Source organism: Hemicordylus capensis, chromosome 4 (assembly GCF_027244095.1).
Source record: "Hemicordylus capensis ecotype Gifberg chromosome 4, rHemCap1.1.pri, whole genome shotgun sequence".
Classification (NCBI taxonomy): Eukaryota; Metazoa; Chordata; class Lepidosauria; order Squamata; family Cordylidae; genus Hemicordylus; species Hemicordylus capensis.
The window spans coordinates 298,028,051-298,049,493 of record NC_069660.1 but is presented as its reverse complement, the minus strand read 5'-3'; the positions used below and the strand labels follow the sequence as shown (position 1 = coordinate 298,049,493).

Sequence of the window (21,443 nt, the reverse complement as noted above, 5' to 3'; positions counted from 1 at the left end):
TGACACAATGATATTTTTCTTTTTATTTATTCATTATTATTTAGCACATTTTTATACTGCCTCATTCAGAAGTCCCTGGGTGTTTCACAAAATAAAAACTACTATTAAAACATTAACACGATTAGAGCAATTTAAAATACAATTTAAAACCTGAAACTTTAAGCCTATAAACTAAAAGTCTGGCTAAACAGGTATGTTTTCAGGTCCTTCTTAAAAACATTCAGAGAAGGGGAGATTTCATTAGAATGCACATTCCACATTCCTGTGGAAACTCTGGAAAAAGCCTGGTTTTGAATCACCCCCAACTGAGCTGGTAGCAAATGCAACCGGACCTCCTCATATGAGCTTAATAGGCAGTGGGGTTGAAGAAGAGGAAGGTGTCCTCTTAAGTATCTTGGACCCAAGCCATTCAAGGCTTTACAAATAATAACCAGCACTTTGCATTTCACCTGGAAACATATTGGCAGCCAGTGTCGTTCTTTTAAAATGGGTGTAATGTGATCTCTTTGGGCAACTGTGGAGACCAACCGGGCTGCTGAATTCTATACTAGTTGCAGTTTCCAAACTACATACAAAGGCAGCCCAACATAGAGATCATTGCAGTAGACTAGTCTGGATGTCACCAGCATATGCATCACTGGTTTAAGATTGTTTATCTCCAGAAATGGATGTAGCTGCCGTAAGCCGAAGCTGATAGAAAGCACTCCTGGCCACTGCTTCAACCTAAGAGATCAAAGGCCAGAAGTGCTCCCAGACTACGTACCTGCTCTTTCTGGTAAGCCCGTCCAGAACAGGCAGATCTAAACCTAAGTCTAGACCTCCCACAATGAGTACTGTTGCTAGCAATGCTTTTCTGTTGGCTCCCAGGAGCCCCCTCATTTGTGTTTGAGTCTCCAGGCTTGGAGATCTCACTCTTGACATGCTCAAGAGTCTCACAGCATCATGAGCTCTCCATTTGCAGCACATGGGGACAGGTCACTTAGTGACACTGGGCCAGTCGTCCCTAGAGTTTGTTCCTAACAAGCAAATTAGAAAGGGGAGCAGATGCATGCCCTCCTTATGCTGGGATACTCTAAGTAGACCCCAGAAGTTAACTAAAAGCAGGGTTACTCTCTGCCAAGACCACTCTGCCCTCAGAGTGAACCACCTTCCCCTCCCCTCCTTTCATAAAGAATAGCAGCTAGCGAATGTGTCAATTAGCTCAACAGGAAGAACACAGATAAGGCTTGCAGAAGTAAACCCCCCCCCCATGAGGTTGAGTCAGTGATGAAGAACTAAGAGATGCAACCATTAAAGTACTGATTGGATTACTGGACCTTCCATTCATGCAGATTTCTTCTCACATCTGTTTTCATGACAAAAGCCTTGGCATACCTCGGCAATTCCTAAATTGTTACACACAGGAAGAAAGATCAGCAACAATAGAATCTTTGTCGATTCCACCCAAGACACATATCCAACAAAAAATGTCACTTGGACTGTGTGCCTGCGTGGCACCCAGGACCTGTTGCATGATGTCAGTGTCATGGACCCCTTAGGGAACAGTTAGATTGTATACCTCAAAGGAGGAAAGGTACCACTAAGTCCAGGAGGATGCCAGCGTGGCTAACAGGTAACGTCAAGGAAGCCATGAAAGGGAAGAACACTTTCCTCCAAAACTGGAAGGCCTCTGGGGCGTAGCAAGGTTGGAGTGGGCCCAGAAACAAAATTTTAAAATGCCCCCCCCCCCACTGAAGCTCAGCTCATGAAGTAAAGAAATCTTAAATGAGGCTGAATAGTGGTAACAAAAAGCATAATAATAATTATACACACACACACACACACCCCTATGTGTGAAGAGAACAGAAAGGGATCTGGTAAAAGAAATGCAAGGTGACAATAAGGGAGGCGAAAAGAGAGTTTGAGGAACATTTAGCTAAAAGCATCAAGGCGAATAGCAAAAACTTCTTTAAATACATCAGAAGCAGGAAAGTTGCCAGGGAGGCGGTTGGACCATTAGACAATGAGGGAGTGAAAGGGATTATTAAGGAGGATATGGAGTTTGCAGAGAAGCTAAATGAGTTCTTTGCATCTGTCTTCACAGCAAAGAATACTGAGCATATACCTGATCCTGAACCAGGCTTCTCAGGGACGGAGGCTAAAGAACTGACTCAGATAGAGGTGACGTTCTAAACTGTCTGGAAAATTAAAAACTAGCAAATTGCCAGAGCCAGACAGCCTCCATCCAAGCATCCTTAAAGAACTAAAATGTGAAATTGCCAACCTCCTTGTTAAAATATATAATTTATCCCTACAATCAGGCTCTGTACTGGAGGACTGGAGAGTAGCAAATGTAACACCGATTTTCAAAAAGGTATCCAGGGGCGATCTGGGAAATTACAGGACAGTTAGCTTAACGTCCGTTCCAGGCACATTGATGGAAAGCATCCTCAAGGATAAAATTGTAAAGCACATAGAAGAACAGGCCCTGCTGGGAGAGAACCAGCATGGCTTCTGCAAAGGTAAATCTTGCCTCACAAACAATTTAGATTACTCTGAGAGTGTCAACAAGTGTGTGGATCAAGGTGATCCAGTTGGCATAGTATACCTGGACTTCCAAAAAGCTTTTGACAAAGTTCCTCATCAAAGACTCCTGAGAAAACCTAGCAGTCATGGGATAAGTGGACAAGTCCATGTGTGGATTGCTAGCTGGCTGAAGGACAGGAAACAGAGGGTAGGGATAAATGGAGAGTTTTCACAATGGAGGGAAGTAAGAAGTGGGGTCCCCCAGGGATCTGTATTGGGGCCAGTGCTTTTTAATTTATTCATAAATGATCTAGAAGTAGGGGTAAGCAGCGAGGTGGCCAGATTTGCAGATGATACCAGACTCTTTTGGGTAGTGAAATCTAAAACGGATTGTGAGGAGCTCCAAAAGGATCTCTTCAAACTGGGTGAGTGGGTGACAAAATGGCAAATGCGGTTCAATGCTGGCACGTGTAAGTGATGCACATTGGGAGGAAAAACCCCAACTTCAAGTATACGTTGATGCGATCTGAACAGGAGAGAGATCTTGGGGTCATGGTGGACAGCTCATTGAAAGTGCTGACTCAATGTGAAAAAGGCCAATTCCATGCTAGGGATCATTAGGAAGGGGATTGAAAATAAAACTGCTAATATTATAATGCCGTAATACAAAACTATGGTGTGGCCACACCTGGAGTACCGCGTACAATTCTGGTCACTACATCTACAAAGGGACATTGTGAACTAGAAAAGGTGCAGAAGAGGGCAACCAAGATTATATGGGGCCTAGAGCACCTTCCTTATGAGGCAAGGCTACAACACCTGGGGCTATTGAGTCTAGAAAAAAAGACGACTGCTGGGAGGTCTATGAAATCATGCATGGTGTGGAGAAAGTGGATAGAGAGAAATTCTTCTCCCTCTCACATAACACTAGAACCAGGGGTCATCCCATGAAATTGATTGCCAGGAGATTTAGGATCAGCAAATGGAGGTACTTTTTTCACACAACACATAATCAACTGGTGGAATTCTTTGCCACAAGAAGTAGTGACAGCCAACAACCTGGATGGCTTGAAGAGGGGTTTGGATAACTTAATGGAGGAGAGGTCTATCAGCGTCTACTAGCCGGAGGGCTATAGGCCACCTCTAGCCTCAAAGGCAGGATGCCTCTGAGTACGAGTTGCAAGGGAGTAACAGCAGGAGAGAGGTCATGCCCTCAACTCCTGCCTGTAGACTTCCAGCGGCATCTGGTGGGCCACTGAGTGAAACAGGATGCTGGACTAGAAAGGGCCTTAATATCTAAGTGTCGTGAAGGATCCAGTGCATTATGTTTATTTCCCATCCTCAAAGGGGTAAAATGGTAGCATTAAGGCATTTTCACCAAGATGTTGGTTTCCCATTATGTGTTATAAAATCTAGCCTTCTCTCAATGAAGAATGGGTTCCAAAGAAGTATTGACAACGTCAGTCTGCCATGAGCCTAATCCCCATCAGTGACTCTGACCATTAAGAGGCAGGGCAAGCACCAGACCCACCCCTAGGCAATGGTCTAGAGCAGGGGTGTCAAACTCAATCAGATGGTGGGCCGGATTGTATTCTAATGCACCTCTGGGAGGCTGCACATAGCCTCATGTTGCCTTTCATCACCTTGCTGCTCCTCCTCCTCATCCCAAGACCAGGAGAGCTGATCTTGTGGTAGCAAGCATGACTTGTCCCCTTAGCTAAGCAGGGGCCACTCTGGTTGCATATTAATGGGAGACTAGATGTGTGAGCACTGTAAGATATTCCCCTCAGGGGATGGAGCCACTCTGGATAGAGCATCTGGGTTCCAAGTTCCCTCCCTGACAACATCTCCAAGATAGGGCTGAGAGAGACTCCTGCCTGCAACCTTGGAGAAACTGCTGTCAGTCTGTGTAGACAATACTGAGCTAGATGGACCTACGGTCTGACTCGGTATATGGCAGCTTCCTATATTCCTATGTTCCTCCTCCTCCTTCCTCTTTCTCTTTCCTTTCTTCCTCCCTCACCCTGCTACTTAAATTAGCTGAATGTACTACTTTTACACCATAATATTCATGGGGGAAATTTAAACAATTGTTGGTAGTATTTTGAATACATTTTGAATATCATACTCCCTGATGACCTACAGCTGAATGTACTACTTTTATACCTGAACATACTCAGGAAAAATTTAATCTAATTATTTTTTTAGAAGGAATTCTGAACTTAACCATCTTATTTTAACTTTTTAACACTCAATACTCAGATCAATAATTGCAAAACAACATCATGTTCCAAGGAAAGCAGAACTCCTCTTTCCCCTTCTACTCCATTCATCCTGCTTTGTTCTTCCTCCTCCTTTCTTCCTTCCTCCTCCTTCCTCCCTTGCCCAGAGAAAATGCACCATGTGCTGTTTTCTGATTATGTCATCATAGTCTTCCTCTTCCTCCTCCTCCCTCAGTCCAGTGCCAAGGGGAGTGACACCCTCACCACCACCCATATCTGTATATTAGTGCCAGGACAGATGAGGCAAGAACAGCTGGAGAGAGAGAGACGAGTCCCAGTCTCCAGGCCAGAAGGCCTTTAAGACTGCTCTCCTTTAGGAAGGGAGGTGAGGTCGAGCAAGTGCAGACTTTGCTCAGAGGTATTGAATAGCTCAGTCTGCTCTGTCTGTTGTTGGAACAATGTGGCCCATGGCTCTGTCCATGGTGCTATCCAACCTACTGCCTGAACCCCCAACTTGTTGCCTTCTGGTGGCCGGATTGCCTTTCTTCAGCAGCCACCAGACCTTGTGGGCTCTGAACTGGGGGATAGGACTAAACACTGCCCATGCTTTTCCTCATTGCAGTGCCTTTTGACTCCCCCCGAAGCTGCTCTAAAAAGTTAGGAGACCACCTAGTTGCCTCAAATCCAGAATGGAAAGATCTAGATCAGGGCTGCACAACCTGAGCCCTCTGGCTGGTTTTGGACTACAGATCCCACCATCCCCTGCCACAGTGGCCAATAATGTGGGGTTATCAGAGTTGCAGTTCAGCCTCTGCAGAAGGGCCACTGTGCACCCCTGATCTGGATGGAATGGGAAGTTGGCAGAGCAATTTGGGTCTATGCCTATACATTGGTGGGCGGCGGGATAAGAAGATGTACTGTAATTATAAGAGTGGGAAAATATACACTGTTTTTGTACTCTCAGTATGATCTTTCATACATGATAAGGTTTGGATTATTATGAATGGAAGCACAATTCTGATATATATGCATGTGCTCATGAGATTGCTGTGACTGCAGTTGATGCAGGACTGCCAAGAGCAAAAAGATGGGCTTCTGCTTCATAGTGAGAAGCTTAGAAGCTGAACGAAAGCCATACATTTATTAATTTTCCATAGTTTTCCAACCTTCTTGGGAAGATATAATTTATAACCTTGCTTTGTGCACAAGAGTCTAAGGGCCTTAAAAAAAATCAACACTTTCAGCTGAAGTTACAATCTTTTTTTTTTTTTTTTTACAGACATGCTTTGCAGTTTTGGGCAAGAAGAGTCAGACTGATATGCGATGCCCTATGCAATATGAGGAAGCATGTACGTGTGGGAGGTCAGATTGACAAATTCAGAAGCACAGGCTGTAAGAGAGGAAACATATGGAGATGGAACTGTGCACACATAGACAGAGCTCTGCTGATGCTGGCGGTGTTACCAGTTTCCATTGCCAAAGAGACAAGCCACCCTTCCATTGAAACAGTGGCTTGTCTCTTCAGTTATAGGAACTGCTGCATCAAAGTAAGCTCTGGTCTGTGTTTCTCCTGTACATGCACATATTGCTACTTTGGATTGCAGTCATAGACCACACATCTTTCACTTTGGTTTACAACATGCTCTCTTTTAGTGGCATGCTGAAAGCCATTATATATCATTTTGTATTTGTACTGTTGTACCTGCTATTTTTCAGAAAAGTGACTAACATGTTTTATTAACAAATACATTCACAGAAGATAGATAAAATAAAGTTGCCTTGTTCCATTACTCTTAAGAAGGTACAATCGAACATCTGTGACTTTGATCCATCTTTGTGGAACATGGGTCATAGAAGATTTTCCATATGTACTTGACACAGCTGAGTCTGGGTTCACCATACTTGAATCAAATCTGTGTGCCTGTATATTTTTTTTAGCAAACCTAATAGCTTCTTCTCTTTTTTCAAGTTTATCCAAATCCATTCTCTTTCCATATAAATGGCCTCTTCCAGTTTAGGCCAATTAGAACAGGTTCAGCAAGTTCCCCATGTATTTCAAAAGGCACCAATGCAAGAACCAGTCTCCCAACACAATTGGACATTCTGGCACCTCCTGAAGACAGATTTAACTGCCACTTCCCCCATCCTTTGGTCCATGCATTCCCAAGTAGAAACCTGGCCTCAAATCCCACTCTAGCAATGCGACCTGATTTCCAGGCCTTTGGAAGACATTGATGTAAGGAGTCATCAATGGTGAATGGTGGATATCAAGCCAAACCACGGATACAAAGACAGCTATTTTGCACAAGGCAGTGGGTCTGTTACAATCACACTCCTGACTAAGTGCAGCTCTTAGTCAGAAAAGCAGAAAGGGAGGAGGTGGATAGAGGTCTCCAGGAACTGTTTTGCTTGTACTCCATCAGGAAGCGTGGTAGAAATGGAGCATGTGGTAGCCTGAGGCCTTCAGAGAGAAGGAAGCTGTATAAGCACACCTGGTGAGCAAAGATCCCCTTTGAGAAGGGGGGAACAGAATGGTTTTCACCTGTAGGAAGCTGCAGCTGCTTTTCTTATTGCCAGTGCCTCTGATTTATTTTCTCTTTCATCCTTTCCCCCAAAGATTTACTCATGAATCCAAAATCATGGTTGTAAGCACTCAAGTGCTTGTAAATACTATTGGCTGTTGGCTGGGTATACAGGCGTGTTATGTCTGTATATCTGGCATATATATATGTGTGTCTGCATGTGTGGAATTTATGTTTGAGGAACATTTTCAATGCATGAACATGCTGTGCAGTGTTACATGCATACTGCAACGCAATGTTTGTACAGTTGTTCCAGAGTGCTTCCAATGGACATACTGTCACAACACATTATTTGCACAATGTTTGATCTCGTGTAAGAGTGCTCTTGCACAACTGTGTGAACATTACATTGCAGTGTGCACATAATGTTGTGCAGTATGTCAGCCACTAGGGATGTGCACAAGCCGGTTCGGTGCCCACAGCCAAACCAATTTGGCAGCTCAGGGAGCAGTTCACTTAAGGGGCAGGTAAGCAGGACCTTACATGCTCTGCTGCCTCCCCGCCCCTTTTCTGGGCTCGATGCTCACACAAGCAAAGGCCATGTGCAGTTGCAGCACTGTTTCCGCAGGCTACGTGCGTTGGCATGCACATGGCTGGCATGCATGAGCGCCAGCATTGCACGTGCCAATGCCATGTGCAGGCAAATTTCAATTAGAAAATTGAAGCCTGAGTCCAGTTCCTGAAGCTCATTAGGCATCTTCAAGCCAGTCTCTATCTCATCCAAACCTACTCCACGGGGTTGTTGTGAGGGTACAATGCAATAACCACAGCATGTTGCCCTGAGCTCATAAGAATGTAAGAACTTAAGAACAGCCCTGCTGCATCAGGCCCAAGACCCATCTAGTCCAGCATCCTGTTTCACACGGTGGCCCACCAGATGCCACTGGGAGCCTACAGGCAGGAGAGGGGGGCAAGCCCTTTCTCTTGCTGTTACTCCCTTGCAACTAGTATTCAGAGGCATGATGCCTCTGAGGCTGGAGGTGGTCAATAGCCCTCTGACTAGTAGCCATTGATAGACCTCTCCTCCATGAAGTTATCCAAACCCCTCTTGAAGACATCCAGGTTGTTGGCAGTCACCACATCTCATGGCAGAGAATTCCACAAGTTGATTATGCATTGTGTGAAAAAGTACTTCCGCTTGTTTATTTATTTATTTGGTCCTAAATTTCATGGCAATCTATTTTATGGGATGACCCCCTGGTTCTAGTGTTATGTGAGAGGGAGAAGAATTTCTCTCTATCCACTTTCTCAACACCATGCATGGTTTTAAAGACCTCTATCATGTCTCCCACCAGCCATCTTTTTTCTAAACTAAATAGCCCCAGGTGTTGTAGCCTTGCCTCATAAGAAAGGTGCTCTAGGCCCCTGATCATCATGGTTGCCCTCTTCTGCACCTTTTCCAGTTCTACGATGTCCTTCTTTAGGTATGGTGACAAGAATTGTATGCAGTACTCCAAGTGTGGTCGCAGCATAGTTTTGTATAAGGGCATTAAAATATTAGCCATTTTATTTTAAATCCCCTTCCTAAAGATCCCTATCATGGAATTGGCCTTTTTCTCAGCTGCCGCACATTGAGTCAACATGTTCAATGAGCTGTCCACCACAACCCAAGATCCCACTCCTGATCAGTCAACGACAGCTCAGATCCCATCAACATATACTTGAAGTTGGGGTTTTTTATCCCAATGTGCATCACTTTACACTTGCTAACACTGAATTGCATTTGCCACACTTGCGCAATGGACCTCTGAGTGGACTGGGTCATGCCCAGGCCACACAGAGGCCAAATGTACAGTCCAAATGGGACTGTTTTTGAAGGAGGGCAGGCCAGCAGGGCCTTCAGATCTACCTTGGCCACAAGAGCTTCTCCAGATCTGCCACCTTGGCCTTGAAGGAACGAACCTGTTCCCTGAGAGCCAGGAGCTCCTTGCACCAAGTACACACCCATGACTTTTGCCCATGGAGCAAATAGTCGTACATGCGACACTCTGTACAATATGCTGGGAAGTGCCCTTACCCTGCTGGCTTTCTATCTTCATTCATAGGTTTTGTAGGCTGTTTACAGTATTTAGAGATTGTTTATTAAAAAGTTAAGTCTTAGCTGTATTGATCAGCTATTTAACTGTTCAAACTTCCTTTCCCAAGAATATGAAGGAGGGTGTAGTGATTACATTCTCTTCCCACTGGGCTCCTTGTGATCAAGAGGACTCGTTTCAGACTCCCCCACACACACTTCCCCGCTAAACTCCAATGCTCTGTTTGCTAATTCCTGTTTGCTAATCTCTGCTGGCTAAGCTTTCTGGCCTTCGCATCTTATAGAGAGAGTAGGCTTCAAACTGAAACAGGAATGTGGCTCACAGGAATTTGGCCCCTCCTACCAAGTGTGACTCAGCCCTAGCTGACTCCTCTCTCTGTCCAGGCCGAGAGAACAACTAAATGCCACAGAGCCCTCAAAGAAAGCCAGGCAATTGCTAGCCCTGGCCAGAAACAAACACAGACACACACACTGAGACTTCTCCCTTAAAGAGAAACCAGCTCCTCAAAATCTCCCCTCCTCCTGTTAGTTTGTTTATAGGAAAAAGGGTTGTTGTTTTTTTGTATAGAAAAGCTTGCTTACCTCCCTGAATCTGTTTCTACTCTTCTCAGAGTAGGCTTCAAACTGGAAGGTAGGATAATCAATAAAATTCATTCTTCGAACATCCGGGGCAACTGGCTGGAGTCAGATTGCTGATACACTTGTCCCTCGCCAACCGTGAGGGTTCCATTCTGTGAAAACCTTGCCGTTGGCAAATTTGCAGTTGGTGAGGCATTATAGTCATTGGGAAGGGGGGAGGGGTTGGGGAACTGCAACAGGGAAATAAAAAAAAGGAAAAAAAGGGGGGGAGGAAAATAAAAGCTTTTAAACCCCCTAAAATTACCAAAACTAAACAGGAATGAGCAGATTGAACACCCTGGAAATCCCTGAAACCCTCCCCCCACAAACCTGGCCAATGCACTTTAAAATCACCAAGAGTCAGAAGAACACAAGAAAGAAATGTTTCCTACCTGACAGCCATGCAGATGGTCAAGATGCAGAGGGGTAGGAGGGATGTGGTGGGAGGAAGGGAGCTGTGGGAGGGGAGGGGTGGGGAGGGGAGGGGGGATATTTAAAGGGAAGAGTGGTAGCAGCCTCCTCCTCGTCCTCCTCGTCCGCTTCCAACGACAACAATGCACTCTCTCCTGCAGGCACTTCACAGGTTCTCCCCAAAGTGCCAGGCTGCTCTGAATTGCTAGGCTGCACTCTCTTGAAGAAGCTCAGGAGGGTTGGCTGTGCCATCTTCTTCTGGAGGTCTTTTTGGACCTCTGAGTAGGCCTGGACCAGGTCATTCAATCCTCTCCTGAATGTCAGGCTGTGCTGAATGAAGGGGTCCATGTCCACTGCCTCATCTGCCAGCTCTGAGGCATACTTCAGGAACCAGTTGATTTTCTCCGGTGTCAACTTGTGATTGGCCCTGCTGTCTTCCTCCTCTTCACCCCCTTCCTCCTGATCACTGGAGGATTTGATCAGGGCCTCGAGGTCTTGCTCTGTGAGTTCCTCAGAGTGTGACTCCAGGAGCTCAACAACATCCTCTATGTCCTCAAACCCCTCGCCATCAAGTCTCCTGGCACAAGCCAGAATCCTTTGGATCTCTTCCTCCACAGCTGGCATGGGGGTGTTGTCTCTCACAGTATCATGGCTCAGACTTCTGTCTTAGAAGAGTCAGAGCAGGAGGATTCACCAGCTAGTGAGGGCTCAGAGGCACAGCAACAGGATTTGGCAGGGAGACCAGAATCTGGAGCTGAGGATTTGCAACAGCTGCCAGACATGATTTCTGATGGGGAGGAGCCTGGGATTTCACCTGTCTTGAGAAGGCATCTCAAAAGGCAAGCTCAGTGGCAGTCATGCAGGCGCAGGAGATCACAAGAGAGGAAGCCGAAGTGCTGACTCAGGGAAGCCTGATTGACTGCTGGTTACCTAGTTCAGTTTAGGGGACTTAATTTGTTTACTATTTTCTTTGTGAGCCTTTTCTTTTCCTTCTTGCAGTTTCGCTGCTGCTTTCTGTTATCTCACAGGGGGAGTGCTGAAGGGGGTTGTAAATCCTGTTGGGTTAGCCGAGCTAACAGATTTACGACACACAGCCTCCTTCCACACCTTCCTCCAGCAGGCAGTCAGGGTGCTGCTCCCGACCTCATCCATCACTCCTTGATGATGGTCAAGGCATAGGTGATGCTGTAACCCTTCCAGGTTTCCTTAAGAGTCAGGTTGGGGTTCACATCTATCAGGTGGGCTATGTGCTCGAAGTTCTGCCTGGTGTAATAGATCTTGAAAGCCTGGATTATGCCTTTGTCCATTGGCTGGATGAAGGATGTGGTGTTCGGAGGCATGAACACCACTTCCACGTGGGGATAGGGAAGCAGCAGGTGCAAGGATGTGCTGGGGCATTGTCCAAGAGCAGCAGCATCTTGAAGGCCAGGTTCTTGTCTCTCAGGTAGCGCACCACCTCATGCACAAAGCAATCATTGAACCACGATATGAAAATGGAGCATGTTACCTAGGCCTTCTGGTTCATAGACCAGAACACAGGGAGGTGGTTCATGTTCTTGCCCTTCAGTGCCCGTGGATTCTTGGACTGGTACACCAGCATGGGCTTGACCATGAGGCCATCTAAGACACTGGCACAGAAGAGAAGGGTCAGCCTGTCCTCCATGGCCTTGAATCCTGGAACTCTTCTCTCCTCCTTGGCAAGGAAGGTGCAGTTAGGCATCCTCTTCCGGAAGAGTCCAGTCTCGTCTGCGTTGAACACTTGGTCTGGCACATAGGCCTTCTCCTCTATCAGCCTCTTCAACTCAGCAGGAAAAGCAGCGGCAGCTTCATGGTCTGCAGAGGCAATCTCCCCAACAAGCTTCATGTTGTGCAGGCTGAAGCACTTCTTGAAGTTTTCAAACTAGTCCTTGCTCGCTTGAAACTTCTCAGGGCTCCCTCTCTAGAATGCTCCACCAGGTGCCGGTAGATCCACCGTGCCTTGGTCATGATCATGCGGGTGCTGAGAGAGACCGTCTTCTATGCCTGGTCCTCCATCCATATGTTCAGGGCCTTCTCCATTTTCTGGACATTGGGGTCCTGCGGCATGTAGGAGACTTTCAGGGAGGACTGGGTCCCACTGGCAACACTGCCTGATGGAATCCTCATTTTTCTTTATGCTGCGGATGATCGATTCGTTGACCCTGAATAATCTCCCAACCACACCGTTGTTCTGGCCCTCCCTCAGGCAGTCCAAGACTTAGATCTTATCCTTCAGGGACATCACATTCCTTGCCGACTTGGCCAGGGGTGGAGCCACCATTGGGCAAATGGGTCCAAAGAACCTGGACTGCTGCCCCCAGGGGCTGTGCCTTGTGGTCCCAGATACACACCCCACGTCTTATGTCTGAGGCAGGGGCATTATTTCACTCCTTTTAAAGGCAGGGAGAGCCACTCCACACAGCCCTGTTTGAGAGGGAGACCTGACCTGATGTCAGACGCAAGGGTGTGGCTAGTTCGCCGCCCCTTTCCGCCTGACATCAGACATTGGGGGTGGGGCCAGGGGGCTGCGGCGGTGTCTGAACACGGGCCGCCGCCAGCCTCCCTCCACTCCTGCACTTGGCCACAGCATCCTCCTTTCCCTTGCCTGCACGCTTTGGACCCATTTGTCAACATGGTGCCTCTCTCACCTCCGCTTCTCTACCTCTCTCTAAAAAGCATTCCAAAAGCAGCAGTGAAGAAACAGCAGCCATACAGCCCCCTACATTTCCAGCCCCTAATTTCCACAGCTCTCACCTTTGCCTCTCCCACTCTCTTTTTGATTGACTGCAACTCCAACAGTCCAGCAATCCCAAAGCCTTCAAAAACCTGTGAAGACACAGCAGCCATCAGCCCGCCAACCGTTCAAAAGCAATGGCTAGGACACAGAAGCCAGACAGCCCCACCCCCAACCCATGCAGCAAGCAGTTCAAAAGACACAGAAGCAGTTAGGACACAGTTAGGCAAGTAGTTAGGACACAGAAGTCCCCCCCGCCCCTACAGCCCCCAATTCCCACAACGCTCACCTGTGCCTCTCCCACTCCAAAGCCTCCCAAAGACCTTAAAAACACCTCCAAATAGCTCTGCAACACTCCTCCACACCTCTCCAATGCTCTCTCCAACTCTCTAGAAACTCTTCACAAATCTCCCTGCCTCTTGCGCCAACACAAACCCACAAGATTCACAGAGACCCAAGTCCAGGTTGGCGAGGGACTCATTTTCCCAATCGCAGACACTCAAAACCACAATTGGGAAAACTGTGGTAGATACGGGATGACTTTACTTTCTGGTGTCATCAGCCTGTCACAATTGTACCTGTATCACAAAACTGACTTCACATTTGTGGATGACCAGAAGCTTGATTTCAAGTTGTATGGGTAGCTTTGCTCAAATGGTATGTCCCGCGGGCCTTGGGGCTCTTCCATAATGCTCAGGCTTTGGAATGTTTTCTAATAGACCAACACACTCACCTCTGATTTTTGTGTGTTTTGGAGAAGACCAAATTTTACTGTCCAAGAGAGGGAGCTTAAAAACAGGAGGAAGTTGATCTTCAGCCACCTGAGGATGGGATTATATTGTCTGTGTGTGATTAGTGTGTGTGTGTGAGACATGCCCTCCAACCACTCATTAATATGACCCAATTTAGCTTCTACTGACTCTTTACCTATGTGCACCACCTAAATCTCCAGTTAAAGTCTACCACATTTCTCTTTACTTCTGCTCTCTCTGCCTTCCATGGGATCTTTGTGTTCCAATTAGTTCTGGGGACAGATCCAAGTAACTGCTAAATTATATATTTTTTTTAAAATGTGAGAACAGATATTTGTTTCTTTGTCCAAATAGCCCTTGGTGCAAGTTGCCTCACACCTAGCAGAGATGAATAAATCAAGTCTCCATAAAACCTCCTGTGTGCCATCTCAAGAGTGCTACAGGGCTCCATCATGTCCAGGGACATCAAAGAGTACTTCTGGAAAACTGCCCCTGCTGCACAAGAACACTCATGCTTTGAAAGCTGGTCTTATGGTAAAGTAAAAGGTAAAGTGTGCTGTCAAGTCGATTTTGACTCCTGGCGCCCACAAAGCCCTGTGGTTGTCTTTGACAGAATACAGGAAGGGTTTACCATTGCCTCCTCCCGTGCACTATGAGATGATACCTTTCAGCATCTTCCTATATCACTGTTGCCCGATATAGTAGCAGCGGGGATTCGAACCAGCAACCTTTGGCTTGTTAGTCAAGTATTTTCCCTGTTTAGACGAGCTCTAGCACTTGCGCGTGTAAATGCTCTCCCAACAGCTGTACTCCATGGGAGATTCTAGGGTATATCATATGCATCAAGATTATGCCCTTGTGGATCTGATAACGTTGAAACAACTGCTCATGTTCTTCTGTATTGTGCTTATTACAGGGACATAAGATGTCAACTAATTGCCCCACTTTTGATTAATTTTCCGGGTCGTGGAGATGATTTTTTAAAAAATTATTTGCTCACTAATCTTAATCTGGATGTTATTCATATCGTGGCTAAATATTGTTATCTAATATGCCAAATGCATATAAATGTAGTCTGATTTTATATGATTATCTCCCCCCTACTTTTCTTATTTGTTTTATATTGTTGTATTACTGGTCTACGACCGAAATAAAGCTTTTACCTTACCTTAGTCAAGCATTTCCCCACTGCACAAGCATTTATTGTCCCCTTTGCTAAACAGGGTCTGGCCTGGTTTGCATTTGAATGGGAGACTGCATGTGAGCACTGTAAGATATTCCCCTCAGGGGACAGGGCCACTCTGGGAAGAGCATCCACATGCTTGCATGCAGAAGGTTCCAAGTTCCCTCCCTGGCATCTCCAGATGGGGCTGAGAGAGACTCCTGCCTGTAACTTTGAAGAAACTGCTGCCAGTCTGTGTAGACAAAACTGAGCTAGATGAGCCAATGGTCTGACTTGATAGAAGACAGCTTCCTATGTTCCTAAACACGGAAGCTAGGGTTGCATATGTGCTTTTGTTAAGAGTGCATGCTCAGTGTTAGTCTCCCTGTTGATCCCTGCTTTTTTTTCCTGGTGAAGATCCTTTCCATCTTCAGGTTGCTACCATGGTAATGGGCTGTCTACCAGTTTATCATCAGCATCTATTTATTTACTTTTATTTTTTTGTTTATATTTATATACTGCCCTTCATCTTAAGACCCCAGGGCGGTTAAAAAGATACAAATAATTCAATAAAAATATTAAAACAGAATAAATGCAATGAAAAACTTTAAAAGAGTGAGGGGTGGCTCATTGGCCAAAAGCCTGAATAAAAAGGGCAGTCTGCACTTTCCTCCTAAAGACTGGGAGAGAGCCATATTATTATTATTTATTTATTTACACAGTCAGACAGGTGTTATTGACTGGTTTGTTTCATCCAGACTTTGAGTCCTTCCCAAGGACCTGGGATGGCTGAATTTTATTGTCAATATTGTTGCTGTTAGAGATATCATCGCAGAATATAGGCTGTTCCCAGTAAAGTTGATTTTGTAATTGGCTGATGGTGATTTCTGTGGCCCCTATGGTGTTGAGGTGCTCTTCAAGGTCTTTTGGAACTGCACCCAGGGCGCCAAGAGACCTGGCCTTCGCCCTTGCTGTCCCCCGAGGTGGCTCCCCCAAAGGGGTGACCCCCTTTGGTGTCACCCCTTTGGTGGCGACCCCACCAGTGGCGGCCCGCCACCACTGGCAGAAGCCTATATAGCCCTGAGCAGGCAGCTCTAGGCAGATGGAATGCAGGAAACTGCCAATTTCACCCTCCTCCCCGGCCCCAATCCTGCAAGGCCTCACCTCAGCACAGCAGCCAGTCCTGGGGGGGGGGGGCAGATAACAGACAGGGGGGCAGCAGGAGAAGCAAACAGGCAGGCACCCAGTCTCTCACTCTGGGGTCTACTTAGGAGCAGATGTTGTCTCTCCTCTTCTCTCTCCTGCAAGCTTCTGGGTCTTACTGAGAGTAAGTTTCATAGCCTGAGGGGCAATCACTGAGAACTGGGCCAGGTGAAGGCTGGTGGGGGTGGGGGAGCTGCCACAGACCCCCCTCGGTGGCTGCCACAGCATCCCCTGAGGCCACCAAAGTCTCAGCGGCGGTAAGTTGCCATTAAAAAAAACAAAACAATTTTACCGCCCCACCCCCCTTGAGCTGGGCCCAAACTGGTTCAGACTTGAACCGAACCTGGCTCCAGCTTGCACAAAACTGAACCGGGCCCGGTTCAGCTTGGGTTCAGTTCAATTCAAGCTGAACTGGGTTTTCCGGTTATGTGCAGACCCCTAATGCACTATATCAGAGCTTTGGCTATATGGGTGAAGGGAAAGTTGGGAAGTTGAGATGTGTTTTATAGCTGCTTCCCTCATACACACAAGGAAATCTTATGTGGATTTAACTATTCAGCAACAACTCAATTTTCTCCTTCTTCTTTCCCTCCCTTTTCTTTTTGGACTCCTCCCCCACACTCTCTACAGGATCCCCCTTGGGACAAATGTCCAAACAAACAACCTGCAAAAGATAACTGGATAGGATACAACAAAATGGCACTAGTACTGCCCTGCACCTGAGAGGAGGATGCCTACCTATTCTTCTAGGTGTGGATGAAGAAAATGCATATATATCTTCTTGAGTGTAAGAGTGCGATGTGCCTCCATTTTCAGTCTAGTGAAAAATATCTTCCCAGATACCCAAAGATTGGGAAGCATTGGGATCTGTGCTAAAAAGAAAGAAAAAAAATGTATACATCAGAGAGAGAGAGAGAGAGAGAGAGAGAGAGAGAGAGAGAGAGAGATGAGTTGCATGAGTTGTGAATTGTAAAAAATACAACCCCAAGCCTCCAACATTCATCTTCTGAGCTTGAAAACTAATTTGGGCAAAGCAGTTTCTTTTCCTTTGGCCTCCATGAACATTGTTTAAAATACAGTTTTATGACTTCTGCGATCAGATTACTGTATATTATCTAGGAGTGCAAAATGAGATCTGTCTGGGCAGTCAGTGAGATGTCATTCATTACTGTTTCACCTCAGGGACTTGGATATTCAATCTGAAAAAATAAACTTTCTATGTATATTCTACCTATATGACAAGCTCTGCTGTTATAACTTCCTTTCTGATATACAGCTTCTGTCTCCCGCTTGCAGCTATATGAAACCCTACCAGTCTTTCTTTAGCTAAAACTTCCTTCTAAAAACCCCAAAGAATACACTGCTCCGTGGATTTCTGCTTCTTTTTTCTTGTTTGAAACAAACAAACAACCAGGCTTCTACAAACAATGTTTTTCACTAGAAATTGATAAGGTCAGCAATAGCCACTAATGTTGCTGCTGGACCAATACTCAAAACATCTATGCTTTTTATGCAGTAAGGAAGAGGAGGGGGTGGAGTCAGCAGTGGCCTTTCACGTGGCATCCTATCACTCCTATATCAGTGCTGTGCCTAGGAGTGCTAGCACAGTCTCAAGATTTAACTTATTTCCATTTCCTATGGAGAAGCTGGGAAATGCTTGACTAACAAGCAGAAGGTTGATGGTTCGAATCCCCACTGGTACTATATCGGGAGCTGCAGTGATATAGGAAGATGCTGAAACGCATCATCTCATACTGCGCGGGAGGAGGCAATGGTAAACCCTTCCTGTATTCTACCAAAGAACACCACAGGGCTCTGTGGGCTCCAGGAATCCAAATCGACTTGATGGCACACTTTACTTTATGAAGAAGGAACTGCAGAGCCATCTATGGGGATAGGCAGACAAAAAGTGAAATATTTGTTGGTTTGTTTCTCAGATTTTTATACTGCCACAAACTTCTGTCTCTGGGGAGCTTACAACAACATAAAACAGATTAAAAATAAAAATCTTAAAGCAACTTAAAACCACAATCGGGTTAAAAATCTTGAGTGGTGGAAAAAAAGTCTTTAGAGACTTTTAAAAAGTTGTCAGAGATGGAGAGGCTCTTCTTTCAGCTGGGAGCGCATTCCAGAGACTTGGGGCAGCAACAGAGAAGGCCTGTCCCTGCATTGCCACCAGACGAGCTGGTGGCAACTGTAGACGAACCTCTCCAGATGATCTCAATGGGTAGTGGGGATCATAGTGACGAAGACATCCTCTTAAATACCCAGGGCCTAAGCTGTTAAGGCATAGGTATAATATATACTTAAGCTGATTTACTAGTTATTTTTCTTCCTGGAAAGCTCTGCAACCTGTGATTCTAATTTTGCAAAGCTGTACTAAAGGTAAAGTGTGCCGTCGAGTCAGTTTCGACTCCTAGCAACTACAGAGCCCTGTGGTTGTCTTTGGTAGAATACAGGAGTTTACAGGGGTTTACCACGCAGTATGAGATGATGCCTTTCAGCATCTTCCTATATCGCTGCTGCCCAATATAGGTGTTTCTCATAGTCTGGGAAACATAGTCTGGGAAACATACCAGTGGGAATTCGAACCGGCAACCTCTGGCTTGATAATGAAATCATTTCCCCACTGAGCCATTAGGTGGCTGTACTAGGGACCTCTAATAAAGATTTCTTAGCACTTTCCCCAAACTACAATTCCCATGATTCTTTGTGGGAGAAACCATGACTGTAAAACTAGTATAAAACCGACACATGATTGATAATAGTCCTATTCAAGCCCTATTCAGACATTATGTTGTATGTGCGTATAGTTGTCTGTACACATATGCATATTTTTGTTTGAATGACCATCCATCCATCCGCTTTAAAAGTGAACCTACCGATAGGGAATGCATTATTGCATATGTGCTGAATATAACATATGAATAACTACATGCATACAGAACTGAACATATATTACGTGCACATAGACTACATGTGCATCAAACAAAAGGCATGAATAGGGCTTTGGGCGTTGGTTAAAGCATGGACACTGTGCTCAGGTACATCATCCATGAGCGTGTGCTGGAAACCCCACCTCCATGCCAATGGGCTTTCTAGCTCCATCCCCTGCTGCACTCATTGACAGTGTGGGGACAGGGCTATGGAGCCCATAGGTATGGGGCAGGATTGCTGAGGTGCTTGTGTGCAGGAGTGGAGCCACCATTGGGAGAACAGGTTCAAAGAACCCAGGCCGCTGCTCCTCAGGGGCCGCGCCTTGTGGCCGCAGACACCCCCCTCCCGCGTCTGACATCAGATGCGGTGTGTGTGTGTGTGTGTGTGTGTGTGTGTGATTTTGCTCCCCAAAAGGCAGAGAGAGCCGTTCCTGGCCACAGTGCAAATGCAGCGCAGGCCAATTTCATCCTGGAGTGGCTCTCCCTGCCTTTGGCAGGGAGAGTTCCTCCAGTGAATGCAGCGCTGGATGACTGAGCTCCTAAATGGGGCCGCGTGGGATTCAAACCACGCGGGATTGAATGAGATTCAAACCACGCCCCCACATTTGACATCAGATGCGGGGGGCATGGCTAACCGCTCCCTGCGTCTGACGTCAGATGCAGGGGCAGGGCTGGGGGGGGGGCTCGGCAGAGGAAGCACCCGGGCTGCCACTGGCCTCCCTCCTCCACGCCTGCTTGTGTGGATGGTTTACCTGGGTACAGAGTCTATGCTTTCCCAAATACCTGACTACGACTATGCTTATACACATGACCACTATACCTTGCTGCTGCAGCACAATGCCAGTCTCTAGGATCTGACTGTGTTAAGCTCACAAAGACAGGACTAGGCCACAACTGTGGACAACCACACTTAGCTCTTGCAGAAGCATTTTTCAGCTAAGGGCCCCTGAGGCCCGCGGCTTGCTCTGGCAGCTGGAGCAAAGAGAATATACTTTGCTATTGACAAGGAAGAACAGAAGGCCAACCTCCTGCTTAAAATGAGGCCTGGCCAACCCAGAGGCCTCGTATGACTTGCCAATCTCAGGGGCTGATGTGGCACACTTCCATTTCCTTCTGTGCCTGAAGAGGGCTTTGAAACTTGAGCATACACAAGGGCAGTTCACATGGTGGTTAACTGGGTAGGACAAGCACCCTACCCATCTCTGAGAGCTGTGCATGCTCCTGATCTTTGATTGTGTGCAAGCAAAAACCTAGGTAGGAGGGGTGGCGAGTGATCATCTGTGGGCGAGGAGCTGGGAAGGATGGCGCTGTCCTCCCCAGCACCTGAGGTCGGAGGAAAAACTGTCGTACCCAACTCCTCTCTTGCAGACAATCACTCCCTCCTGCTAGGTTTTTGTTAGCAAACAATCAAAAACCAGGAGTGCAGACAGTTCTCTCAGCTGGGTAGGATGCCGATCATGTGAACCCAATTGAGATCATGTGATCTCAATCACATTTTTTAGAAAGCTTGTGAAATGTTGGCTTTTTACCCAGACTTTTATATGACTGCTCCTATTGCGGCTGCTTTGCATCTTGTTGTTGTTGTTGTTGTTATATTGTGCTTGTTTTTTAATCTTTTCAACAGATCTGTATTTTTATATTCTAGTTGATATTTTAATTGTGTAATTTTTGTATTCTTGTTTTAATTTTTGTGTGAACCGCCTTGAGATTGTTTTAAGGAAAGGCAGTATAGAAATCTAACAATAAATAAAAATTAAATAATTTTTTTAAAAAAACCCTACACCCCAGTTTTAAACTAGGAGAGGGGTTCCCCGAGTTACCAGATGTTAAGAACATAAGAACAGCCCTGCTGGTTCAGAGCCAAAGCCCACCTAGTCCAGCATCCTGTTTCCCGCAGTGAAACAGCATCGTTTCCCACCAGATGCCTCTGAGAAACCCACAGGCAAGAGGTGAGGGCATGCCATCTCTCCTGTGATTTCCAGGCTAGCTGCTCAACAGCAGCAAAATGGCTCCATTCTGGCAAGTCGCACTGAAAATGTAAACCAGCAGGGGGAGCAGTCTTGCAGCAACTAACAGCCTGAAAAAACAGCAACTTCCCTATGTCGGATATATGACATCCTAATTCTATATCGCAGTGAATTAATTTGAAACAAGGCATTGGAAATGTGAACGGCACCCTGCTGTCCTCAAAGGGACTGCGGTGTCACAATGCAGGAAGTGTGGACGCACACTTCTGAGATCCGATGGGACCCCGTTGCAGGGTCT

General features: G+C 46.2%; 1 long non-coding RNA gene across 6 annotated transcripts in view; it reads left to right on the top strand.

Annotated features, from left to right (window-relative positions):
• Nucleotides 1–20,843, top strand: part of LOC128325282 (uncharacterized) — a 138,675-nt gene extending 117,832 nt beyond the window's left edge. For 5 of the 6 annotated variants that reach the window (XR_008307346.1, XR_008307345.1, XR_008307341.1 and 2 more), the window contains 3 exons: nt 6,007–6,076; nt 14,232–14,423; nt 16,873–20,843. This is a non-coding gene — a long non-coding RNA (uncharacterized LOC128325282). The remainder of the gene's footprint in view (nt 1–6,006; nt 6,077–14,231; nt 14,424–16,872) is intronic. The other variant, XR_008307342.1, reaches the window with a different exon arrangement.
• The last annotated feature ends 600 nt before the right edge of the window (nt 20,844–21,443 follow it).